The sequence below is a fragment of the Trachypithecus francoisi genome, unplaced genomic scaffold (genome assembly GCF_009764315.1).
Source record: "Trachypithecus francoisi isolate TF-2019V2 unplaced genomic scaffold, Tfra_2.0 Lachesis_group4, whole genome shotgun sequence".
NCBI lineage: Eukaryota > Metazoa > Chordata > Mammalia > Primates > Cercopithecidae > Trachypithecus > Trachypithecus francoisi.
Genome location: NW_022681469.1, coordinates 132,510,662 through 132,533,786, shown reverse-complemented (window position 1 = coordinate 132,533,786; position 23,125 = coordinate 132,510,662). Strand labels below are relative to the sequence as shown.

General features: G+C 39.1%; 1 protein-coding gene across 2 annotated transcripts in view; it reads right to left on the bottom strand.

The window, feature by feature from the left end:
• STARD3NL (STARD3 N-terminal like) overlaps window positions 1-13,353 on the bottom strand; it is a 60,360-nt gene extending 47,007 nt beyond the window's left edge. Inside the window, exons 1-2 of one of the 2 annotated variants that reach the window (XM_033193697.1) lie at window positions 13,133-13,353; window positions 12,410-12,459 (exon numbers count right to left, since the gene is read on the bottom strand). The gene's annotated coding sequence lies outside the window, so the exon portion shown is untranslated. The remainder of the gene's footprint in view (window positions 1-12,409; window positions 12,460-13,132) is intronic. The other variant, XM_033193696.1, reaches the window with a different exon arrangement.
• Between the last annotated feature and the right edge of the window lie 9,772 nt (window positions 13,354-23,125).

The window sequence follows — 23,125 nt, the reverse complement described above, 5'->3', positions numbered from 1 at the left end:
ATAGGGGCAAAAGTTCTGAGGAGGGGTGGAGATGGTCACAGAGGAGTGCAGCCAGGTGGCCAGCGAGGCTAGAGCCAAGTGAGAGAGGGGAAGAACATCAGATGATGACAGATCAGTTAACAAAGGGCTGGGCCTTGTGTATGGGCCACTGTAAAGTCTTACTCTGAATGAGATGAGAAGACACTGGAAGATTTTCAGTAGAAGAGAAAAATAATGTAGCTTAAGTTTTAACAAGCTCTCTGGCTGCTCTGCTGAAAAAAGCATAGACGTGGAGAAACCTGTTAGGAGACAGCGGCAATAATTCAGGAGAGAGATGATGTACTGTACTGACTCCATAGAATAGGGTGAGGGCAGTAGAGGGGATGAGAATAGATTGGTTCTAAATAAGGAGCCCAAAGCATTTGGTGACAGATTAGCCATGGGGTATGGGAGAAAACGAGGACTAAAACAGAACTGCAAGATTTAGAGCTTGAGAAACTGAAAGGATGGATGTGCTATTTAGTGAAAGCAGGAAGCTAGAGAAGGGGCAGTTTTGAGCAAGAATATCAGTTCAGTTTAGACATAAAGCATGAGATGCTTATTAATATCCAAGTCGTGATAAAGTAAGCAGCTGGATATGAATCAGTAATTCAGGGGAGCATAGAGATGAAATTTTAAAACATAAAATATGCAGAAATAGGCCGGGCGCGGTGGCTCAAGCCTGTAATCCCAGCACTTTGGGAGGCCGAGATGGGCGGATCACGAGGTCAGGAGATCGAAACCATCCTGGCTAACATGGTGAAACCCCGTCTCTACTAAAAAATACAAAAAACTAGCCGGGCGACGTGGCGGGCGCCTGTGGTCCCAGCTACTCCAGAGGCTGAGGCAGGAGAATGGCATAAACCCAGGAGGCGGAGCTTGCAGTGAGCTGAGATTCGGCCACTGCACTCCAGCCTGGGCGGCAGAGCGAGACTCCGTCTCAAAAAAAAAAAAAAAAAATGCAGAAACAAGAATATTCTTCTATGCCATAAAAATGAAAAAAAAAAAACTAATAAATTGTATCTATTTGTAGAACAGAAAACAATTATAAAGTGGGTCCTATGTAAGTCCACTAAGAGTTCCCATTTTAGCCAACCATAAGCGTTGAAAACCAAAGAAATGTAACACCACACAGGCATTTAAAACGGTTCAAAGGTAATACAAAAGGTCTCATGCTCTCAGCAGAATCTACAACTAGCCAATAGGGAAGATATATAAATAATACAAGGGAATGACTGAAGAGAGGGAAAAAAATCAAGTCTACATTATTGACAATAACCACGCCATTAGGACTGTTGCTTGGTCCAGGGAAAGAAGAGCAAGCCAGAAAGAGGAAAGGCATTTGACAACGTATATAGGTCATTCCATAGACTACAGGTTGGCAAAATGGGAAGATGCCACACAGCCGCCCAGTAATGTTGGGTGGTACGAAACACTTGTTAGCTCATCGACCCTGCAGGGGTCAACAACTTGGTAGTCAGTTATTTCACTAGCATGGGCTGAGCCAGCCAGCTGGCATGTTGGAGCTGGATCTCATCACTTGTTCAGTGCAAGTCTCTCTCAAGATGGGCCCTGGGGATTAAGAATATTCTTTCATTTGTTTCTCTCTTTTTTTTTTTAGAAGCTGCTGTAAGGTAGCCCAAAGTAACTGAAACAGGGTCTCTACAGCTACCTTCCTCCAGCTTCTATTGTCTCCAACCTTTTATTCTCCTCATAGTGGATTTCTCCTGGTGTTCAAATTGATTTTGCAGCCTTTTCCCCCCTTTCTCAGCTTTGGCTCTAACTCCTAAACTTAAATACAGCCATGTGTCACTTAATGACAGGGATACATTTTGAGAAATGTGTCATTAGGTAACTTCCTCATTATCACAGTGTTAACTGACACAAACCTAGATGGTAGAGCCCACTATACACCTAGGCTATATGGTGCAGCCTATTGCTTCTAGGCTATAAACCTGTACAGCATGTTTCTGTGCTGAATACTGTAAGCGACTGTAACACAACGAGAAGTAGTATTTGCATACCTAAACACAGAAAGATAGAGTAAAAATATGGTATTATAATTTTATGGGACCACCATCATATATGCAGTCCGTCATTGACCCAAATGTTGTTATGCAGCACATAGCTGTATTTTCTCCACAGCTCACCTAGAAACTCCTTTGTTTTAATCTTCCAGGTCACAGAGCTATCTGTAACCCAATTTTTCCTTTAGGAGACTAATAAGGTCACTTCCACAAGTACAAAATCCTGATGATTTTTTAGTTGTTGACTGTCTTTTTCCAGAACTTTTCTTTGGTCCTCCATAACAAAATCTACTGTTAGCTTTCCTAAAAAATCACACAATACATCAGTTATAAAATACCTGATGGCTAGTGCAAAGTTACCATTATTTTTGCCGATTTTGACTCATTAGTTCTGTCAACCATCAGCAGACCAGCACTCGAGGAGTTGTGTTGCTCTTCAGTGTACATATAAATATTCCTACGAATATTTAAAACTTCATCTTAGAGATGTATCACCAGCTTTGGCAATGAAGGAGTCAAGAGTCATATTACTAGCTAGACAGGTGAAGGTCCCTCAATTAAGGAACTTGAAATATTTTCCAATGCATATGAGGACATCTCTGCATCACATAATGTCATTCCTTCAATACTTACTACAAGCAATTTTCAAATAAATGCCGTCAACCTTCAGCATAGGACTTGAGATCTTATTAATTTAGATCTGAAAATCAATAGTATCAACAGCAGTGAGCTCACTGCCCTCCTAGGAATCATAGGCAAGTGGCTAAAAGTGTACTCTTCTTTTAGTAACTATCTTTCATCCCAAAGAATGTGTGTTCATCACACATTCTTCATTGCCTCCCCAGACCTATCTTTCTGTTCAGCTTTCTAAACAGAAGCTGAATTGCCAAGGGCCAGCTGGTAAGTCGTCAGCAAAGCCAGCACAGTTATTCATAGACAAGCTAGCTTTCTTTTCATTCAACAACATAAAACTTCTCAAGAATGTGGGAGATAAGTGTTCCTGAAAATGTCACTCCAGTTGACAGAGCCATCTTCTACTCACTGTCCCTTTGGTGGCTCTTGATTGGTGGAAGTGGCACACTAACAGCAATGCTAGGGAAGATGTAACATCAACTGCCCCAGGAGACAGCTGAGACCAACACCCTATGTCACAAAATACAGCAGGTTAATGAAAGGTGTGCCATTCACATGTATGGCCAGGGGTATCCACCAACAGGCAGAAGTTACATACATTATCACCCATGATGTGATATATAAGAACAGCACATAGGTCCAAAAAGAAGTATGAATCATACCACAGATAAAGGTTTGTAGTCCAAAGCTTAGCGCATGTGAGAGATAGGGAAAGTCCATCTCAAAATCTTGATGCCTAGGTTTTAAAAATCACCAGTATCCTTTTCTCTGAAAGACTTCTGGCCCGGCACAGTGGCTCACCTTGTAATCCCAACACCTTGGGAGGCCAAGGTGGGCAGATCAGGAGGTCAGGAGTTCGAGACCAACCTGGCCAACTCAGTGAAACCCTGTCTCTACTAAAGATACAAAAAAAAAAAAAATTAGCTGGGCTTGGTGGTGGGCGCCTATAATCTCAGCTACTTAGGAGGCTGAGGCAGGAGAATCGCTTGAATCTGGGAGGCAGAGGTTGCAGTGAGCCAAGACTGTGCCACTGCACTCCAGCTTGGGCGACAGAACAAGACCCTGTCTCAAAAAACAAAAAACAAAACAAAACAAAAAAAACAACGAAAAGACTTCTTAGGCAGTCATAGAGAAAATCAGACCCTCAAGAAGATCAGCAACAGAAGTAACCTCGTGATCCCCTTTACCATCAGCCTAACTCACGTTTCAGAAAATAGAATCACACAAAGACAACTGATCACAAGACTCAATTCAACTACAGGCTAAAATACTCAGAAAATAAAGTGTGCCTTACAGTCTAATAATGAGAACAGACTCAGAGCACATTACAGAGGCAGAGAATACAACAAAAGTAGTAGGATCTCTTTAATTTCATAAGGCTCTCAATAAAGGTTTAAAACTAGCACCATTCTTAAAAAACTTGCTCTCAAATAATGCAACAAAACAAGCAATAAATTATGACTATGGAGATACAGATATATATAGGCAGCACATATACTATATATAATACACATATATACTATATACAATATATATACTATATATAATACATATATACTATATATAATACATATATAGTACATATGCTGCCCATAAGTACTTTAAAATGTTTAAGAATAACCAATAATAACCAGTAAAATCTTCTTTACAGTTTGTCTAAAGAAAAAGTATTAAATTTGATTCTGCTGCTGACTCTATCCTCCAAAGAGTCAGAATGGTGACCAACTCCATCCCTTTACTATCTCTCATCAGTTTCCTTCACTATTTCCTAATCATCCCTCACCCACATTACTCCAACAATTCAGTCTTATTCATCTCCAAAACATTCATTCCTCTACTCAAGATACCATTTCCCTCACCCAGTGCTTACCATTTTCAGTTCCCCTGCACAGAACGTGATAGAATTTGGACGTTTGTCCCCTCCAATTCTCATACTGAAATGTAATTCCAAGTGTTGGAGGTGGAGTCTGGTGTGAGGTGTTCGGATCATGCGGGTGGATCCCTCATGAATGGCTTAGCACCATCCGCTTGGTGATGAGTGAGCTCTTACTCTGAGTTCGTGTGAGATCTGCTTGTTTAAAAATGTGTGGCATCTCCCTTCTCTCTCTCGCTCCCGCTCTTGCCATGTGGCATGCTGCTCCAGCTTTTCCTTCTCCCATGATTGTAAGCCTCCTGAGGACTCACCAAAAGCCGAGCCATGCTTCCCGTATAGCCCACAGAACTGTGAGCCAATTAAACCTCTTTTCTTTATAAAAATTATCCAGCCTAAGGTATCTATAGGAAGCAACACATATGGACTAACACAGGAAGTTTCACCATCCTGCCTTTGCCCCAGTTCTCCCTCTGCCTGGAATGCCTTTACTTTGAACACCAAACTATCATATTAACAGCAAGAATAAGCCTATTCATTGTTCAAGGTAGCTTAGGTATCACTTCCTCAATGAAACTTTCTCTGACCACGTATGTATAATATATATTCCACATACCTTTCTTTAAGAGCACCTCCAGTCTTTCACATGTTTCACATATTGTTCACATCTTCTTCTCAGCACTATACTGAAAACTCCTAGAGAACATTCTATATTCTTAGCACCCAAAGATATGCTTGGCATGTGTTAGGCATTCAATTAGTTTAAAAATTGCAACTATCACTGTATGAAAGTACAAAGTCATCTGAGTACTTGCTAACTAAGGTGAGAAAAACTTACATATATGGTTGGAGTTTCAACATAGTACAGCCCTCCCTTGGTATATGCAGGGAATTGATTCCAGGACGACCAGCATACAGGGCATGCTGTGAAAACTATTTTAGGTCAGGTCCCTGTTTTACAAAAAAAATTCACATACAACTGGACCTGTGCAGTTCAAACCTGTGTTATTCAAGGGTCAGCAGTATATTAAATAAACCAAGAATATTTTTATTTAATTAATAAAAATGTTCCCAACTCTCCCACATTAACTAAATTGGTAATCTTTCTTTCCAATATATTTTGAATGCTATTTAGTGAAGTCATTCTAATAACACACTACAAAAATGAATACAAGTATAGAGAAATAGAAAGAAATCACTACATGAGTAGGAACCCATCTAACCCAAACAAATGGACATATTTATTGAGCATCTCCCATAAGTAAAATACCATGCTAAATGCTATGCGGGAAATAAAATGGAAGACATGGCACTGATCCTCAATCTTAAATAACTGATTTCTAATTATTTATGTAACTGTATTACCTCCTTTATCAAGCTTGAATGAGTTTGATAAAGGAGGTAATACAGTTATACAAATAATTAGAAATCAGAGTCAAAGATAATTATAATACAAAGAAGACTGAACTTCTGGTTTGTATGGCCAGAAAGGCTTAATGAAAAGGCTGGCCTTAGAGAAAATGAGACTTTCAAAGAAACGAAAATTTCTGTTCCAAGGAAAGGGTAGACTAAATTAAAAAGAGAAGCACAAAACTAGCCGGGCGAGGTGGCGGGCGCCTGTAGTCCCAGCTACTTAGGAGGCTGAGGCAGGAGAATGGCGCGAACCCGGGAGGCGGAGCTTGCAGTGAGCTGAGATCCGGCCACTGCACTCCAGCCTGGGCAACAGAGCGAGACTCTGTTTCAAAAAAAAAAAAAAAAGAGAAGCACAAGCAGGTCTGTGAACAGCAAGGAGCTGGACAATCTGGAGAGGCCCATGTGTGGGAGTCACAGGAAGTGCAGCTGGAATGGAAAGGTGGAATGGCACAGACTGCCAGGAAGTCAGCATGGGAGCGTATACCTGCCTTTTACGCCAAGGGCATGCAGGCTTGACTGAGGAGGCCAGGTCCTGAGGACAAGGAAAATGTTCCAAAGGCCAGCAAGAGTCCATTGCTTCTAAAAAGCTGGCAGAGAGCCTCGTCGTTCAAAGAGAACAAACATGGACTCCACTGGTTACTGGCTGTCAACAAAAAGGTACGGCTGTGGTTTCTCCAGGATACAACTGGTCAACTCCAGAACTGACATGTTCTCAGTGTCCTGCAAAATATCTATTTTAACACCCAGACAAGTGGAGGTCATCAAAGAAATAGTTATGAATAACACTTTTCAAACTTAGGAGGAATACGTAACTTTCAAACTGAGTCTGAGGAGAATTCAAATTTCAGAGTGGGCTGGATGGCCCCTTCTAGTCCAGAAGCCCCACCTCACCCACCTTCATTTCCAGTCTTCAACAAAGAGGATCTTTTGCCCTCCACATAGAATCCACCTCATTTCCTAAATCAAATGAATGCACACTTCCCTTTAACGTCACACTGCTGCAGTGCACACAAAGAAGGCTGCAGGCTAACGGCCTGGGACCAAATCTTGTCCCTACAGAGGTGATGGTATTTGTTGGCTTGCACAATGTTTCTTTCTCTTTTTTTTTTTTTTTTTTTTTGAGATGGAGTCTTGCTTTGTCACCCAGGCTGGAGTGCAGTGGCACAATCTTGGCTCATGGCAACCTCTGCCTCCTGGGTTCAAGTGATTCTCCTGCCTCAGCCTCCCAAGTAGCTGGCATTACAGGCGCCTGCCACTATGCCCAACTAATTTTTATATTTTTAGTAGAGACGGGGTTTCACCATATTGGCCAGGCTGGTCTTGAACACAATGTTTCTTAAACATTGAATTAACTGCAATATTAAAGATGTCAGTTTTTCACATAAATAAAATCCAGATTTCTTGTTCCTCTATAAAAACAGGCAATTGTGGCAATACTCCCCCATTTACCAGTCTGCCACCCAGCCACCTTGCTCACTCCCAGCTCTGCCTGGTCCCTGCCAGCATTTATTATTCCTCCTGGCTTACAGGATCTGTGGAGCCCTAATAGTTGGTGGCCAGTCTGAGTACGCTGTGTTGGGTGAGAGCTCAGAAAGAGCATTTCCTCGTTTCACATTCCAGTACTGCTGCTTACTAGTTGTATAACCTTAGACAAGTTACTTAACCTCTCTATGCCTACGTTTCTTCTTCTGTAAACCAGGGACAATTATACTACAACTTACCTTAGAGGGTTGCTGTAAGGAATCAATCAGTTTATAAAAAACAGTGGTTCTCAACGGTGTGGTGAGGAGGATTCTGTACTCCCCCTCCCTCACCCGTCAAGACCTGAAGCATTTGGCAATGTCTGGAGGCGTTCTTAGTTGTCATGACTAGAGAAGGTACCACTAGCATCTAGTCGGTAGGGGCCAGAGATGCTGCTAAATATCCTACAATGCACAGAACAGCCCCCAACAAAGAATTACCCAGCCCAAAATATCAACAGCGCTGAGGAATAGCAGCCCTGACATAAAGCATTTAGAACAACTCCTGGCACAAAGAAAGCCCTTAGTATGCATCAGTTATTACCACCAATGCCCAAGGCAAGTCTTGGCTGGTGTTCCTCCCCTCGGTTAGAGAAAAGTTTGATGCCCTCTGTTACCTTTGAGGAATTTAACATACAATTAAAATAGCAAAAGGTACTTGAAATTCAGTTTCCACATCATTAATTTAATAAATGCTTAATTTTAAAAAATAATTCTGATAATATATTTTCCTGAAACAAGAAGCAAACAAGAATACACTTTGGTGAGCAATAATGCACAGTATTTGAAAAGTATACTGTCCTGGAAAATACAGGACATAGAAACCTATGATTACTGCAACTTGGAAGGTCCTGGGCCAAATTCCTCCAAACTCCAGACTGAATACACTGAGGATGCTTGCTAATCTCACAATACTATTTTGAAAACTGTAACTAGAGAAAAAGAAGAGAAGGGTTTTAAACTAAAGAGGCTACTGAACTTGATTCCATACCACCTGTTCAGGAAGATCCTCCAGGCTTAAACAGCTCAGAGTCAGGGATTCCTGGTGAGAGTTAAAGCTTTAATCTTGATTCACCACAAGAGGTATCTTTCGGATCCAGGTCAGCTCACAAATAAAGCAAGCAAAACAATTGAAAAGGCCTGAGCTGTACTGATATATCGTGTAAGAGGCTGCCGGGAGTTCCAACACAGGACATCAGAACTGATGACGGCCTGCTACAAGCCCTTGCAGCCATGAACCAGGGGTACTGACCAGGCTTCTTAGCCTAGCACTGCAAGTAACACAGGGCTAGTCTCTCTGGGCCTCAGTTTTCTCATCTCTAATATTAAAAAGTGGAAATCATTGTTAGTATTTTCCAATACCATAAACACAGCGAACACTGATTTTATTTGTGACAGTGTGCCTTCAACATTTATAGCCCAAAGACATGAGTTCTCTCAAAGGACCTCTTGATAACTGCAGAAGGCAGACCCTTAACTACAACAGAAAACAGGTTCTGTGGAATCAAAGCTGAGAAAAGCCTAACAGTGTGTCTCTCAAAGATAAGATGATAAAAGTGTAAATAAAATAACAGGGCTCTACAATCTGCAAAAAACTGTTCATGTATAACACAAATTGTCAAGTCTCTTAAGCTCAAGTCAACATATATTTTAACACCTGTGTATGTAATAGTGCAATACCAATGCTATCAGTACTGGTAACTGGTGTCAAAGAGACGCTCCCGAAAGTGCTATGAGAAAAGAAGGCTTCTGTTATAGAGACACGGGAAATGCTTTATTGATAAAGCAGCATTTGAGTGGACTTAGAGGGACAGGTAGAATTTTGGCTGGCTGGAGTTGTCTATCCAGAGGGCATTCCAAGCAAAACAAGTAATGGCACTGAAGCTGGAAAGCCTGAGGCAAAGATCAGGAGTCCAATGTGGGGCACTGGGCTCATGGCAAAAGATGGAGGTCAAATCATGATGACCTGGGTCTTCAGAATATGGGCATCAGTTGCATGAACAATTTTAAAGAACAGAGATAGTCAGAATGTCTAGTTTTGATATTTTGGCCTAAAGAGCAAAAACTCTCTTTTGCTTAAACTTAAGTACCTTCCAATATTTAAAAAAGAAGATACTAATTCCATTAAAATTATTCTAAAGAAAAAGATAAATTCTATTAAGTTACAGGAGAGTCAAAAAGACATACAGAAAGTAAATTAAGCTATTTATTAGTCTGTTATTATTCGTCTACCATATTCCACTCATAATTACTAAAATATGCAAACCTTAGAAATAAATAATGCGTATTTTTAAATATTAAGACCACTGTTAACAGCATGCTCAATCACATTAATTTATAAACTGATTTTGACTTATTTTTAAACATAACGTATTACTAAGAAAAAGAAGTTATATCACTGACCTAACGGCTTCCTCAATAACAGGAAGAAACTCTACTCGCTAAGAGAAACTATGAGTCAGCAAACTCTACACAATATTCCCATACTTCTTTTTTTTTTTTTTTTTTTTTTTTTGAGGCGGAGTCTCGCTCTGTCGCCCGGGCTGGAGTGCAGTGACCGGATCTCAGCTCACTGCAAGCTCCGCCTCCCGGGTTCACGCCATTCTCCTGCCTCAGCCTCCCAAGTAGCTGGGACTACAGGCGCCCGCCATCTCGCCCGGCTAGTTTTTTGTATTTTTAGTAGAGACGGGGTTTCACTGTGTTAGCCAGGATGGTCTTGATCTCCTGACCTCGTGATCCGCCCGTCTCGGCCTCCCAAAGTGCTGGGATTACAGGCTTGAGCCACCGCGCCCGGCCAATATTCCCATACTTCTAAGCATAAGGTTAAGGCTAGGAAAATAGTAACACATTTTAAACTCCTTTTCAAACATTTCTAAAATTAAAACAAAATGTTAAAAGTCATTTTTAAACCACAGCTTTCTATTAACAGAAATCAGATTCATCCAGAAAGTTTATACCTGTTCATTGTTCAGAAAAGGGAAGGAAAATAAGGCAAAGGATTATTGTAGCCCAAGAAGAAGCAACGTCTCATCTTTTTAAAATTAACTTTTACAAGTTTGTGGACAACAAATTCATGCTGTGGAAATATTATATTTTTATATCTACAGAAATATATTGATGGGGCCTTTCATGAAGGAAATATAGCAGAAAAAACACTAGCCTGAAAATGAGCAGGGTGAAAATTTGATACCAGTTTGTCCATTAGGTGCATTATTTTAAAACTCACTGACCTTCTCTGGGCCTCCACAGCCCCAGCTCAAAACTAAGAGGGGTGAATCACGTGATCGCTAAACTAAGAGGGGTGAATCATGTGATCTCTAAAATGCCACGTCATTAAACATAATTTTAAGTAATAGAGACTTGTTGCTGCTAAGGGTCGTGAGGTTGGGGGTTAATGGGAGGTGGGGTAGAATAAATTAGGCTTTGGAGTAAAGCTAATAGGAGTTCAAATCCAAGCTCCATCAGTACTAGCTCAGTAGCTGCAGTGTAAGTTTCCTTCACTATCAAAAAAGCCTAGTATTTTCCTTTGCAACATGTTGGAAGGAATAGAATGTATATAACATACCTGGCACATCATAGGTACTAAATAAAGGCAAGCATTATGTTTCTGTTCAGTAATACAAGTTCTAATGAAGAACAATAATCCACTTGCCAATGCAGCTTCCTAGAATTTGGCTTGGAGAAGAGCAGAGACTGACTGCCACGCTTTCCAAGTGGAAGGCAGGTACAGGTAATAAGAAAGAGGATTCATGCTTGGAAGTAGAAAAGATTAAAAGCAGGGAGCTGAAGAAAAAGCAAAGACTTTGAGTTCTGCATATAACAATGGAAAGGACACAAATTACATGAGATAAGGTGCTGAAGGAAACAAGATCTTTTCATTAAGAGGGCCTCTGGAGAAAAAACATATACACAATGAATTACTGCAATTATTTCATAACCAAAACAAAGCAGAAAGTTGGTTAGAGTTTATGAGTATCACTAAAAGAAAACAAGACTTTGCAATATACAAATTATCTTTCCCTTGCCTGCCTGTAATTCTCACATGGGATACAAGATGATCCAATCCCTCCAGGGTCACCTCTGACCACTGTCCCCTCACCTCACCCTTCCCTAGGTTCACTCAAGGGTTCCCTTTGTCCCTGCAACATGCCAAGTTCATTCTTCCTTTAGCTCCTTTACACTGTTTATATCTGCCTAGAAACTTCCAGCCCATTTTCTCATGGCTGACTCAGCTAAACTTTCAGCTATCACCCAAAATGTCACCTCCTCAGGGAGGTCTTCTCTGACCACTCCATTTCTCCACACTACCCAGTCCTCTCAAGCTCCCTACCCAGTAATACCTTCTCTGCCATTTATTACTATTTAAACTTGTCTTTTTTATTTACATGTGTATTATATTCTCCATCAAAAGTTAAAATCTTTGAGCGTAGGGGCCTTATCTAAATTGCTCACTACTCAATTTCTAACACCTAAAACAACGGATGGCATAGATAATCACTCAGATAAACTGTCCAATGAATAAATCCAAATGATGTTAATCACCATCCTTCTGTGAACATAAGTAAGGTAACATCCCTCAGAGGCTGTTTAATTTCATTTCTTTCATGCAGTTTTAGGCAATGCAATAAAGCTGTTTTAAAAGACCAATGTTTGAGACAGCTAGATTTTAAAGAGAGTGACTTCTACATGACAACATATTGTACATGTTTTCACTTTATCAACACTAATAATCCACCACTTTAATTACCAGAATCCGTAAATAAAACAAGGATACCATAAGTTGTTTTGTGAGATCCTGCTTCTATAAAGAGGCGTATGGGTAGATGGTATATAGATGGGAATTACCTTTCAGAACTCTACCTAACAAGGAAATGCAGCAAACTGGACTAATTCCAGTAAAGATTTAACTAGACCCGTTACTTTGTTACCTTGCTAAACTTATCCAAACTAGTACAAGTGATGAATTCAGTGATTCTATCTGTGAAATAGAAGACAAATGACATAGTGAACAAACAAAAGTTCCACAATGTCCACCCATGTTTGAACTAAAAGAAAGGGGGAAAAAAAAATCCCTAACCCTAAATCAAAAGTAATCAAGCAACTAAAATTTCAAACAATGGCGAGATATCCATGAGTAGGCGAAGCAGTGAACTGAAACCACAGCGAGAACATTCATGATTTGTGCTTTCATTTTTTTTTTTTTTTTTTTTGAACACGACTTTTCTCAATGAATAGAAGAGACTCACAACCTCCTGTGTCTGGACAACCCACGCATTACACCCAGTCACAAATTCTTGGTCCCTCTGGAGGGCCCATGGCGCCAGCACGGGGCCGACCCCATCGGGGACTCCTCAGGGTCCGCAGGCTGGAGCAATGGGGACACTCCCGCAACCTATATCCATCGCTGAATCCCTGCCCAAGCCGTGGGAGCAGCGGGACTCAGCATTCTGCAACTCCACTCTTGTGTCCATTATGAGCACAGCCTGCCTCGCCCCTCCTCCCCCGGAGGCTCGCGCAGGACTCAGCAAACAGAACAGGACTGGGCTATGGCCTCCGTCCGCGGGTCCCCTGTATGCCCCCATGCAAGTCATCTGACCCAAGAGACTCAGTTTTCCAACCTGTCAAATAGGGGAACGAGAAACCCAGCCTACCTCAACGGGTGGTTCCTGGCCGGCCGCCCCAGGCTGGCCGGAGAACTGCGGCTCAGAGGTCGCGCCTCGGCCTGAGGGGCGGGGCTTGGCGGGGCGGACCCCGGACACAGTCCAGCGGGCGATGCGCAGCCCACCGCCCGCACCCAGCAGCCCCGGGACCTCCGGCCCGTGACGTCAGCACGCTGACGTCGACGCACAGAGTTCGCATCTCGCTCGAGGGACCAAAGACCCGACTGGCTCACGAGCGCCTCCGTAGAGGAGCCAACCTATTGGTCAAATGACCTGTCAATCTCCTACTGACCAGTAAACGACGCGGAAAGGAGGGAGAAGGCGGGCCTGCCTGCCTGTAGGAATGGGTGAGAAATCTGGACATCCAGCTTTGAAACATGGTGCTGGTTGGACTTACCTGCATTTTGCATCACACGGTTTAACAAGCGTCGGATTCCTTTTCGACCGCGTTTCTGCGCCTTCCGCTTCCCTTCAGTCATTCGATGGGGATTTATGCTCCAGCTCTTGGGAAAATGTCATAGAAATGGGTTTCAGGGCCCCTTGGGCATCTCATGCTGAGCCCTCCAGGAATGAAAACAGGGCATACCATTTCTATGCCGGTACTCAGTTCAAGAGTCACCTCTTCGAACTCTCACCTCCCCCAGACCTATTTAGGATACCTTTTCTCTGCGCTCCTAGTTCGTAACTAACATCTCTAAGGGGCAGTCACATTTGATTATGTGTCTGTTTTCACACGAAGGTAGGCACTTTTAATTGTTTTATTTAAAATTTAATTAAACCTTTCTCCCAATAGATGCTACAGTTATACACATTTTTAGAAGTACAGAGGTATACAGTGAACATTCTTTGGATCCCCATTTTATTATTTGTATATTTTTCCAAAGTCATTATAAGTGTCGATATTAATTTTAAATTACACAAGACTATGTCCTTGCAAAAAAAAAAAAAAAAAAAAAAGCTTAAACGTTACGAATTATGCTTGTATACCTTTTAGGCCCTAATTACAAACCCAATCTGTAGATGATGACTCCTAGATCCTGTGCATTTGCAGGTGTGGATTTTTTTTGCACTCAGCATTGAAATCTTTCCATATCTGTATATAAATCTACCTCATTCTCTGAAAATGCTACATGTCCTCAGAACCAATATGTGTGTATATATATATATACACATATATATAATTAATGTGCCATTCCCCCACCCTCCCATATTTGTTTATTAATATTACTGTGAGAAGTAATGGTACCACAAACATATGTAGGTGCCTTTTTGTACTTAGGTCCAAGTATTTCTTTAGAGTACAGATACCAACATGAGAATGTACTGGATCATAGAGTATGCACGATGTAAATCCTTAATAGATTTCACTGATTTGCTCCCCTGAGTAGTTGTTCTAACTTACATTCCCACTCCTTTTTTTTTTTTTGTATTTGAGCAATTTTTCCCTGTATCCTTGCCAAAATTGATAAAATACAATTTTTAAAAATTCTATAAACTGATAGATGTGGAAACCTTTAAAGGATAACATATACAAAATACAATAATCATAAGTGCTTGTCTTAATGACAGTGTGAACAAACTTGTGTAACCACCACCTCATACCAAAATTTTAAATGTTTAACAGCAATATAGAAGCTTTCCTCATGCTCAGTCTTAGTCATTATACCCCTACACACAGGCACAATTCTGAATCCTACCATCAAATTAGTTTTGCCTGCTTTTGAATGTTTATAAGTAGTCCTACATGATATGTACTCTTATGTGGCTCTTTTTGCTTAATACTATATTTGTAAGATTGATCCATATTAAAGAATATAACAGTTTCATTTTCATTTTTGTATATAATTCCAAAATTTTTTGTCTATTCTATTGTTGTCTGACATTAGGTCATTTAAAGTTTGGGGTAATTACAAATGACGCTGCTATGAATATTCCTGTACCTGTCTTATGATGCATATAGTTACACATTTGATTTTGGAAGATCCCTAGAAGTAGTATTACTATGCACAGGGTATATATTCAATATATTCAACATTAGTAGACACTGCCAAATAGTTTTTAGGTTTTACTAATTTATACATGCCCTAACCGTGAATGAAAATTTCAGTTACTCTGCATCTTTGCCAACACTTGCTATACTCATTTGTGTTTTGTGTTCTTCCTTTTTCTTTTCCTTTTTAAATGTTATACATTCTGGTGAATACGTAGAGTCATCACATTGTGGATTTAATTGCATTTACTCATGTGTAGCCTCTGAAGTCTCAAAGAAATTGATGGAAACCATTCCTGAGGAAGCTCAGATATTGGACTTACTAGACAATGATTTAAGTAAACTCTCACATATGCTCAAAGAACTAAAGGAAACTGAGAGTTGAAGCCAGTTGGGCTTCTGGGTTGGGTGGGGACTTGGAGAACTTTTCTCTCTAGCTAAAGGATTGTAAATGCACCAATCAGCACTCTGTGTCTAGCTAAAAGTTTGTAAATGCACCAATTAGCACTCTGTGTCTGGGTGGGGACTTGGAGAACTTTTCTGTCTAGCTAAAGGTTTGTAAACACACCAATCAGCACTCTGTGTCTAGCTAAAAGTTTGTAAGTGCACCAATCAGCACTCTGTAAAAACGCACCAATCAGCACTCTGTAAAAACAGACCAATCAGTACTCTGTAAAATGGACCAATCAGCTCTCTGTAAAATGGACCAATCAGCAGGATGTTGGTGGGGCCAAATAAGTAAATAAAAGCAGGCCAGCCCAGCTAGCAGGACAACCTGGTGGGGTCCACTTCTACAATCTGGAAGGTTTGTTATTTTGCTGTTGGCAATAAATCTTGCTGCTGCTGGCTCTATGGGTTGGCACTACTCTTATGAGCTGTAACACTCACAGTGAAGGTCTACAGCTTCACTCCTGAAGCCAGCAAGACCACGAACCCAACAGGAGGAATGAACAACTCTGGATGCGCCACCTTTAAGAACTGTAGCACTCTGCGAAGGTCTGCAGCTTCACACCTGAAGTCAGTGAGACCACAAACCCACCAGAAGGAACAAACTCTGGATACACCATCTTTAAGAACAGTAACTCACTTCTAGGGTCCGTGGCTTCATTCTTGAAGTCAACCAGACCAAGAACCCACCAATTCTAGACACAAAACCATGAACATAAAATGTGAAGGAAAATAGGGTAATGATATATAAACAAAAGGAATATATCAATAAAAAGATAGAAATTGTGAAAAGGAACCAAATAGAAAAATCTTGGGCTTGCAAGTACAAATAAGTTAAATGAAAACCTCATTTGAGAATTTCAGGAGACACTTTTGGCATGTTGAAAGATGAATCAGTAAACTTGAAGATAGGAAAATTGAAATTATCCAGTCTTAGGAGCAGAAAGAAATAACAAGAAAGGAAAATGAGCAAAGCCTAAGGGACCTAGGGGATATCAATAAGGATACTGAAATATGTATTACAGAAGTCACACAAATAAAAGAGAGAGAAAAAGAAAAAGTACATTAGAGGATAAAAATGTCTAAGAGCTCCCCAAATTTGGCAAAGAAAAAAAGAAGATTCAATTAAATAAAATCAGAAATGAAAGTGAAGACATTATATCAAATTTATATAAGGAAAAAGGATTATAAGATTCCACTGTGAATAGTTGTGTGCTGACAGATTAAATAACCTGAATGAAAAAGATATGTTCCTAGAAACACACAAATTACCAAAACTAACTCAAGAAAAAAATAGGAACTATAACCAGATCTATAACAAAGAGATTGAATTAGTCCTTTAAAAACAGTAACAACAAAACTTAAAAAACAAAAGTCAAAGACCAAATGGCTTCACTGGTGAATTCTACTGGACATTTAAATAATTAACACCAATCCTTTTCAAACTCTTCCAAAAAATTGAAGAGAAAGGAACACTTCCTAACTGATTCTCTGAGGCTAGTAATATTCTCATAGCAAAGAGACAAAGCCAAACAAAGACACTATAAGAGAACTAGAGACCAATATTCCTGTATGAATAGGCTCAAAATTCTCAACAAACTATCAGCTATTTGAATCCAAGAGCATATTAAAAGATTATACACTATGACCAAGTGGGATGTATCCTAGTAATGCAAGGGTGGTTCAACAAAAGAAAATCAAGTTTATTTAACGTATTGTCATAATAAAATGAAAGAAACCATGTGATCGTGTCAATTGACACAGAACATTTGAAAAAAATCAACATTGTTTCTTGATAAAAACACTCAGAAAACTAAGAAAAGAAAGGAATTTCCTAAACCCACACCTAACATCAGATTCAATAATGAAATAAAGAAAGCTTTCCCCCTAAAATCAAGAACAAGACAAGGATGCCCACTTTTACCACTGCTCATCAACATTGTACTGGAAGTTGTAGTTAGAGCAGTTGGGCAAGGAAAAGAAATAAAATGCATACAAATTAGAGAGGAAGAAGTAAAACTATATTCAGAGATGGCATGATCTTGTATCTAGGGAGTTCCAAGGAATCTGAAAAAACAAGAATGACACAACTAGAATCAATAATTTAGCAAAGTTGCAGGTACAAGATCAACACAAATCTAAGTTGTATTTCTGTGCACTAGTAATGAACAAACTGAAAAGTAAATTAAGAAAATGTCATTTACATAAGCATTCAAAAATTAAAATAGCTAGAAATAAATTTAAGCAATGAAAGACTTGTATACTGAAAACTAAAAATCATTGCTAAAACTAATTTAATACCCAGATAATTGCAATTGCATACCGTATTCAAGAGTTTGAAGACAATATACTTAAAATGGCAATACTTCTGATCACCATTGTTAAATTGAATAAACAGGAGGCCATTGACCTGACACTGTGTGCATACTTTGAGTTCCTTCATAATGTATCACAATCTAACTCAGTACATAAAGAAACAACTTGGGAGTCTGATTTTTATAACACATAGCCTGATCTTTACCAGTCACAGGCAGCCAACTGATCAGACCATGTCCATGTCAGTCAAATGTCTAGCTCTAATCACTCGAGCTATTTCTGCACTTTACATCATGTTCTGTCTATAAATACTCACTGTCCATGTTGCAAAGTGGAGCTCTGAACCTCTTATATTCTGAGTGCTGCCTAATTCATGAATCATTCTTTGCTCAAATGCTGTTAAATTTAATTTCTCAAAAGTTTTTCTGTTAATATAATCTACAGATTCAGTGAAATCTCTGTCAAAATTTTGATAGCCTTTTTACAAACAGGAAAAAACTATCCTCAAATTCATGTAGAATTGTCATTGTTAAATTCTACAAGAATTTAACAATAATTTTAAAATAGCCAAACAATCTTAAAACAAACCAAGTTAAAGAATTCATATATTCTGACTTAAAAACTTACAAAGAAGCTATGGTAATCAAGAAAGTGTGGCACTGGTGTATAGAGACATATAGATCATTGAGAGTCCAGAAATAAACCCATACAACTATTACCAGTTGATTTTGAACAAGGGTACCAAATGAAGAAAATGATAATCTCACCAACAAATGTTGTTGGTACAACTGGAAATACATATGCAAAAGAGTAAAATGAGACCCCCTACCTCACTCCATTTACAAAAATTGACTCAGAATATGCCAAAGACTAAATATCAGAGCTAAAACCAAAAACTCTTAGAAGAAAACATAGGGGTAAATCTTGGTAAATCCTTGGATTTGGCAATGGATTCCTTGGTAGCAGAAAAAGATCATAAACATCAACAACAAAAATTTTGCTATTAACTGTACTCATCAGCATTAAAAAGGCTTTACATCAAAGAGCATTATCAAGAAAATGAAAAATCAATCTACAAAATAGAGGAAAATATTTGCAAGTCATCTAACTGATAAGGGTCTAATATCCAGAATATATAGAGAACTCCTCAACTCAACAACAAAAAGACAACACAACTAAAAAATAGGAAAAGAAACAGAACAGACATTTCTTCAAAGAAGATATACAAATCACCAAGAAGACGTGAAGACATGATCAAAATCATTAGTCAATAGGGAAATGAAAATCAAAACCCCAGGCACGATTTCACAGCCACTAGAATGACAAGAAATTGGAACCCTTGTGCATTTCTGGTGAGAATGTAAAATAGGGAAGCTGCTGTGGAAAACAGTTTGATTGCTCCTCAAAAAATTAAACTTAGATTTACCATGTGACTCATCATTTTCAGTTTTAAGTGTATACCCAAAAGAATTAAAAGCATGTACTCAAACAGGTATAAGTACATATATATGTTCATAGTACCACCACTCACGAGAACCAAAAGTTGGAAACATCCCAAATATCCATCAACAGATGAATGGTGTATACATACAATGTATGTTATTTAGCATAAAGAGGAACATTATTTAGCATAAAGAGGAACAAAGTGCTGAAACATGCTACAATGTGAATAAACCTGAAAACATTATGCAAAGTGAAAAAAGCCAGACACAAAAGATTACATATTGTGTGATTCCATTTATATGAAATATTAAGAATAGGCAAAGCCATACAGACAGAATACAGATTGGTGCTTATCAGGTTTTGGGAGCAGGGGGAGGATGGAGAAAGTGCTTATAGGCTAAGGGGTTTTCCTTTGAGGTGATGAAAATATTTTGAAACTAGACAGAAGTGGTAGTTGTACAACATTTGAAATGTACTAAGTAAACCCTAATGAATTTTTCAAACCCTAATGAACTTTCAAATGCTTCAGTTTATGTTATGTGAATTTCAACTCAAAAAACATTAATTCAATGGCTCAACTACTACCAAAAGAAATATGTTCAGAAGAGGTTTGTTCTCCTTCCCAAACTTTCATGGAGTGAAGGTAGTAGGGAGATCTATAGCTATTGTAAATATGAAAGGACTATCTAAATTACTTTAAATATTTGCAATGTTCCACTTAAATTATGACAGTGTAAACATTTAAATTACTAGGGAAATTTCTGTTATTATATTCCCAATTCATCTGCCACTCATCCTCCGACTTTGCATTTTAAACTAGGTATACTTTTTGTTTTCTGCCTCAGAACTGGGGCTTAGAAATATTTGTTGAATAAATGATGCAATGAACATATTAGTTTATAATTTCATGTAACTACAACGCTTCTATCAAATCCATTCTCTACGTTGCCTCTACTGAAGACATGATGAAATCCTGAAGTTTTGCAAGAAATATATTGATAATGGAAATCAGTAATACACATTAGGGTAGATGGAACAGAAGTTTTAAATATGTAATATATTAAAGACGTAGACTTGACAAAAGCTGACAATTGCCTTTATTGGGGAAAACAAAGAGATGGGGAAAGGGTGATTGGTTAAGGAATTTTGCCATTAATTTAAATCAGGAATTCAGGAGGAAAGCTATAAACTCACTCTTGAACATTTCATGTCTGAGATAGGTGTAGTTCATCTGGATGTCTAGAAGTCAACTAGATGATAAACCTGGAGAGCTCAAGAGAGACATCATCATGTGCATGGGTATAGATGCTATTGCTCAGAGAGTGTACACATTGAGAAGGAAAGAGCACCAATGGTAGAATCTTGGCAATATCATTATTTAGGGTAGGCTGAAGCAGAAGAGACCAAAATGAAACATGGACACAGTGAACTCAGGTGAGGGAAGAAACATAGGGAGAAGTCATGGTTGACTAAAAAACATAGTGTTTTGAGCGCGAAGTGATAAAAGACTTTAAATAAAATAATAAGTGATATGGAACAAAAATTAAGAGAACACAGAATATAAATCTTAACAGAATGACACAAATATGGGAATATTTTCTTAAATAGATCAGCTGCAACTTCAAGGATATAAGTGATATAAAGCAGTAAAGCAGTAAGTGGAAGACGGAGAAAGACAAGCCATTACAGGAGAAAAATAGAGGGAGCAACGTGCGAGTCTACCATTCATTCAACCTTGACTGCATGTAAACTGCTATAGAACTTATTGAAAAGTCAACTTCAACTGCAGCAATTTAACTATCAGAAGTGGAAAAGACAGAGCTAATGATGGTTTATGAGCCCAGAGCTAACGTTAGAACTTTATAGAACTTTGCCAACCCAAACCATCAGTAAATTTGGTCATTTCCATCCTGTTCTCTCCTTCTTTGAGGTATTTGATTGCATTTTGGTGAAGCAGTTTAGCTCACTGCGGTCTGTCATGTAACACAGGACCACAGCTCCTATGAAAATCCTCTCCTGCTCCACTGAGTGAGTCAAGACAGCCAGGAAGGAGGCACCCTCTGCCACTGTGACTCACCATGCATGGGATTGAGCTGGTGACCCGGGAACGGAGCCGCTGCATCTCTCTGACATGTGGACCCAGTGTTAGCCAAAACTGGTCAAACCACCAATTCCACACTTCAAATTAGGCCTCTGACTTGCAAAGCTGCCCAGAAGTCATACAGAGGTCATTGGTCTATTCTTCCCAGCTATGTTTGTAAAGTTTTCACACAGTTTATTTTGGCAAGAAGATGCTCCTAAAGATTCTAGTGGTAACGTATGAGGAAGGGCCAGCATAATGGCTGAATATCCAGGAAAGCAATGTTTACAATTATCATTAATTATTTTCAAAGGGAGTTATCCACATTGCCTTTTGGACTTATTGGAGGTTTTCTTAGTGTTTTTGTAAGCATGTGAAACCTGATACTGACTCTGTGTTTAAAAAAGAATTCAAATGAAACCATTGTTAGTAATTCTTAACTTTTGCCAGCAAGATAGTGATATAAAAGTTTCTCCATAAAATTATGCTATCCATAAAAGTTGCTTTTTTAAAAAGAAAAAAATAACACAAACAGACAACATTATAATAATCAGTATTCATTTGTGGTGAAATCAGTCCCTATAATCAGAAACTGATAGAGTTATTGAGGTACTTTTGTTTGTTTGTTTTAAAAATTAGCCTGTTTAAAATTTTAGGGAAAAGGAAATTGGACTGACCTCCCTTCCTTTCCTTTCCTTTCCTTTCCTTTCCTTTCCTTTCCTTCCTTTCCTTTCCTTTCCTTTCCTTTCCTTTCCTTTCCTTTCCTTTCCTTTCCTTTCCTTTCCTTCCCTTCCTTCTTTCCTTCCTTCCTTCCTTCCTCTTTTCTTTCTTCCTTTTTTAGCTACAGAAAAATGAAAAATCTAGAAAAACAGTTTTCTCATCTGGCTCTATTATCAATGCTGGATTCCAACAGTTTCAAAAAAGTTTGTCTTTCACAGAGATTCACTAATATCTGGTTATAACAAAGTTAGACAGTACTTAGACCCATTACATACATGAAATAAACCTGTACGATATGTTAATTTCAACTTTTGGCTTTAAAAATACCACATCACTTACATAAGTGTCATAGGAATACATACTGCTTGCATAAATGTGTAGTGAGTGTAGAGTGAAAATCTCCTTTCAAACACACCCTTTCCAATCCCTCACCAAAGATGCTTCCTGTTAACTGTTAACCATCTAGGTACAGCCTTTCCAACTGTCTCTCTGTATTAACATTGTATGCATTAATGTTTTAAGCCAGTGTATTGAGCAGGTAAAATACACAGGCTGTAATTTTAAAACGTCTTTATGTTTGTTTCCTATTGTCTCCTTAAACAAGCTAAGCAGGATTTTTTTTTTTTTTTTGCCAATGGATTAAAGCTGGGTGTGTCTATTGACTCTTCTGTTCATTCCTAATTCACTCTAAGTTGTAAACTATATAGTCCTATGCCAGAAATTTAAATGCCTCATCTTTTATATTGATCAGCACTTCAGTCTCCTCTCAGAGGAAAGCCATCCCCTTTCTCTTAGCCAGGCCCTTTACATATGGACAACTTGCTCCTGGATAAAAGGATGCTGTCTCTTTCTTCTGTCTTTCCAACCAGGCTCCTTCCCCACTCTCTGACAGTGATGGTTGATCCCAATTGAAGTTGGAGCTGGAGGGATGAGAATGGAGGAAAAGGAGAGGTCAGGGAGAGAGTCAGATAGGAATGATGTTAATTTT